We start from the raw sequence: 5,000 nt of genomic DNA on the forward strand, positions 1-5,000 counted from the left end.
AGAGCCTTTTACAGTCCAGAATTGGCGACTCCCAATTAAAAACTTGAGGAACACTGGGCATATGCGAATTTCTGAACGCTCGTAAATAAAATCATAAATAGACAACAACATATGAACTGAAGTCCCTGCAGGAAAATTAACATTTAAAGAAATATACTGGAGTTTGTGTTTTTTATTTTTATTTATTTATTTTTTTTTTTTTGAAGGGCATATGCAAAGGAACTTCAATATAATGTTATATATCCTGTAGCGTAATTTTTATTTTTATTTTGAAGGGAAATTTACAGCCCCACAGATAAATAATTTTTTTTTTTTTTTATTTATTATTCCTCCCGGCTGCGATGATATGAGATATAAAAAGTCTTGATTTTCCCCCTCTCGTTTTTTCCCCCTAAGGAAAGCCCTAGAAAATGAGCTATTTGGTCATTGCTATCAACTGATTATCAATGATTAATCTGTCTTAGAGCTTTTTTTTTTAATTATGGTAATAGGGTTTTTTTTTTTTTTTTCCTCTTGCGCCCTTCCCCCTCTCCTTTTTCCTAGTGAAATAATGTATATGAGGATTTAATTTACGCTACCCCTCCCTCCCCCGGCCTCCTACCCTTTTTTTTCCTTTTTTTTTCTCTCTCTCATAAAGGGGAAAAGGTGTAACTGATAAAAATATGATTGAAGCGGGGGTTCACCCTATATAAAAAAGAAGAATTTTTTTTTTTTTTTTTTTTTTTTTTTTTCCTTTTTTTGCGTTGGGTTCGGCGTGGTGGCGCGGGCTGCGGTATGCCTGTCTGTGTTTTTTTTTTGTCCCGGTGCTCGCTGTGCTGTTGTGCATTGGGGGTTCCGGGGGGTGGGCGTTCCGGTGGGGGTTGGCGGCCGGCCGTGTTGCATCGCGCCTCTCCGGGGATGGCCGGGGTGGGCTTGGCTCTTCGCGGCGCCTGCGCATAGCCTGTGCGCGGGCGCCGTGGGCCTGCTCCGGCTGTCTTCGGGGGGCGTGGCGTGCCGGGGCCGGCCGTCGGTCACCCACCCTCTCCATGGGCACGCCCATTCCCCGCGGGAGTCGGAGTCCTGGATGTGCGGTGGCGCTGTGGGTGCGGGGGTAGGGGGATGCGGTCGGGCGTGCTGTGGCCCGCGCTGCTGTGCCAAATGTAGTGCTGTACTGTTGTTAAGGAGGGTGAACCACCGCTTTAAGATGTGACCAAAACTATGATATATGATATAATGTAATTGAATGGACTTTAAATGTTGGGTGATTATTACATTGGATATTGGCTAGTTGTAGGGGTTGGGGGAGGGGGGAGGGGGGGAAGATAGGAATAAGTTGGTACAATGATATAGTAATAATATTAATAATTCTAATAATTGGTAGGGGGAGGGTGGGGGTAGGCCACTAAGGGATAAATCACAGCACATTATGAATCACCCCTTTTTTTTCTTTTTTGGTTTGGTTGAGATTTGGGGATAAGAAATGGGAATATGTCCCTATTGGGAGATTTACCTCGAAATGGGAGGGTAGGGAGGGGTGGGGGGTGGGGGGTCTGGTAGGTGGGAGGGGGGAGATATACTATTGGGGGAGGGTGGGAGGGGGGCAATGATGTTATTGTACACTATCACAGGACACTGGACACAAGTGGGTACTAATGGGCGTAGAGGAGACCCCCCCACCTAGCTGGTAAGAGCGAGGGGGGAGGTACACGATAGATAGATAGATGAGGGGAGGGAGGAGTAGGGGATTGTGATGTTATTTGAACATGGACACTGGAAATAATTAGGTCACATGGGGGATTAGGGGGGACCCCTCTAACTGGCTAAATGTAAATGGTAAGATAGCCCTTTTTTTTTTTTTTTTTTTTACACTGAGAGGAGATGGAGTCACAGGAATAGGAATAGTACTCAGAGGATGGTTAAGAAATATGGGTAATGAGAGATATGAGAGGCAGGTGGAGAGAGGAGGGGGGGAGGAGAGGGGGAGGGGGGCGGAGGGTGATGAGAGGGGGGAAGGAGGAGAGGGGGGAGGGGAAATTAGGGGAGACGAGAGGAAAAGGAGGCGTATGATTTAATGAAGATATTGGGACTTTTCCCCCTGAGGGGGTTTTCTTTTTTTTTTTTGTTTGTTGTTTGATGGGACAGAATGAATAATGCTATTAAATTGTTTATATATATATATAAATAGGTGGGCTACGGACGGAGAGTCCGCTCTGACTCAGCTGCTCTCTACCCTAACCCCTCAATAGGCCAACACTCAATTATAGGTTGGGAATTGAGTGTATAAAGCAAGAAGCTTTACTGACTTGTGCGGCCAAGTAGGGGTTGGTTGTCGAGTTATTAGGGGAATTTTTTTTTTTTTTTTAGGGGTTTTTTTTTTTTTTTTTTTTTTTTTTGTGTGGGGGGGGGAGGTGTTGGTATTTTTTTGGGGGGGGTTTCTCTCCCCCTTTTTTTTTTTTCTCTTTCTTTTTCTCTCTCATTCTTCGTTTCCACTTTCTCTCCCTTCCCCTCAACGTCGGAGATGGAGGGATTAAAAATAACCTCCCTGAACGCAAAGGGACTTAATGTCCCAGAAAAACGCAGGATGTTGCTGAACGATTTGCGACATTCAGAGACAGATATTGCCTACATACAGGAGACTCACTTTAGGACGGGGGGGCTCCCACTATTGCAAAATAGATTCTTCCCTTCGGCCTACCACGCAGGGAACCAGGAAGCAAAATCCAAGGGGGTCTCTATTTTGATTTCTAATAGGATCCCATGGACATTAGAAAATTGCTATCGAGACCCAAAAGGGAGATACCTTTTTTTAAAAGGGAAGATAGGAGAAACAAAAGTGACTTTAGCTACAGTGTATGTGCCTAATGTACATCAAGATACCTTTATGAGGAAGACTCTCAAAGAATTGATGGAGTTTTCAGAAGGCAAATTGATTTTGGGGGGGGATTTTAATATCCCCCTGAATCCAAAGATAGATACCTCAAGGGGAACTTCGTCTATCACAGAGGGGGTCAGACGGGAGGTCCTACGTAGACTGTACGAAATCCAGCTGGTGGATGCATGGAGGATGTTACATGGGGAAGAGAGGGACTACACCTTTTTCTCCAATCCCCATCAGGTGTACTCCAGGATAGATCTCTTCATGATACCTCACTATCTGATCTCCTCTGTGAAGGAGGTGTCCATTGGTAGTATTACATGGTCGGACCATGCCCCAGTTAGCCTGCGTATCTCACTATCTGGCATAGGGCTTGCACAGGAGAGAAGGTGGCGTCTAAATGAAAGCCTCTTGCAGAATAGGGAAGTGAGAGAAGATGTTGCTCGGGAAATCACAGAATATTTCCAAATGAATGCTACCCCCGGGAGTAATCTAGGGATGGTGTGGGAAGCGCACAAAGCGGTGATCAGGGGGGTCCTTATCAGACATGGATCGATTCTAAAAAGGAAGCGAGAACAGCAGGTTAAAAATTTACTAACAGAGATCCAGGAATTAGAACTACAACATAAAAAGACACATACCCCTCAAACAGGCAGAGAATTGAGCCACCTGAGAAGGCAGTTGACAGAGATCCTACGCTATAAGGCCAAAGCAATAATACAAAGGGGAAGGAAAATAAATTACGAATTTGGAGACAAGTGTAGTAAACTACTAGCTGGGAAATTGAAAGAGAAAAGTCAACAAACGTATGTCCCGCAAATCAAGGGGAAGGAGGGACAATTAAAACGTACGCCAAAGGAGATAGTGGAGGAGTTTGGGAGATATTATTCCTCTCTATATAATTTGGCACAGCTACCAGTAGCCCCACCCAAAATAGAAGAATATCTTTCAGCAATGGACTTAGCTAGGTTACCATCAATAGCTCAGGCCAGTTTAGACACCCCCATCTCGATAGAAGAAATAGAGGCAACGTTAAAAACTATGAAGGAAGGGAAAGCCCCGGGACCGGATGGCTATACGATAAGATACTATAAAGAATTTGTAACACTACTGAGAGGGCAGTTAGCAGAGTTTCTCAATGCAGTAGGCCAGACGGCTGGGTTCCCGCCGGACGCATTACTAGCTCAAATTATAGTCATTCCCAAAGATGGGAAAGATCCGGCGGAGTGCGGCAGCTATAGGCCGATTTCATTGTTAAACTCCGATTTAAAACTCTTTACGAAGTTACTAGCAAGACGGATCCAAGTATGGTTACCCGAGCTAGTCGATATGGATCAAGTCGGATTCGTACCTACACGGGAGGCAAGAGATGGTACAATAAGGGTTCTTAATCTGGTGCAGGAGGCCACTGACGGGGACATCCCTTGCGTGTTCCTAAATACTGATGCTGAGAAGGCTTTTGATAGAGTGAGCTGGAATTTCCTGTTCTCAGTACTGAGACGCGTGGGCCTGGGGGAGAATATGTTAAGGTGGATAGGAAGTGTTTATACAGACCCACGTGCCTCAGTGAGAGTTAACGGGATGTTCTCTAAAACTTTCCAAATCACAAACGGAACGCGCCAGGGATGTCCCCTGTCACCGCTACTATTTGTGCTATCTTTGGAGCCCTTATTAAATAAAATACGCCAAAATCCGGATATACAGGGTATACAGATAGGGGGGAGAAGGCATAAAATAACCGCATTTGCAGATGACTTGCTGTTTACTATATCAAACCCTCACGTATCTCTTCCCAATCTCGTCAAAGAAATCGCTAAATTCGGAGAGCTCTCCAACCTAAAAATAAACCAAGCAAAATCTGAAGCAATGAGTGTGTCAATGACACCCCAGAAACAGTCAATTATACAACAAAACTTTGGTTTTAAGTGGAAGACTGCGCTAAAATACTTGGGTACCCTGATTCCAGCAAACATAAAAGAAGTTTTTAAAATAAATTTTCCACCTCTTCTTACTTCAATAAGAATGCTACTAGAGAAATGGCAACATGGACTACATTCATGGTTCGGCAGAAATAATATAGTCAAGATGAGCATCTTGCCAAAGATTACGTATTTGTTTCAAACACTGCCGATATTGATACCATCGG

Source organism: Rana temporaria, chromosome 4 (genome assembly GCF_905171775.1).
Source record: "Rana temporaria chromosome 4, aRanTem1.1, whole genome shotgun sequence".
Taxonomy (NCBI): Eukaryota; Metazoa; Chordata; class Amphibia; order Anura; family Ranidae; genus Rana; species Rana temporaria.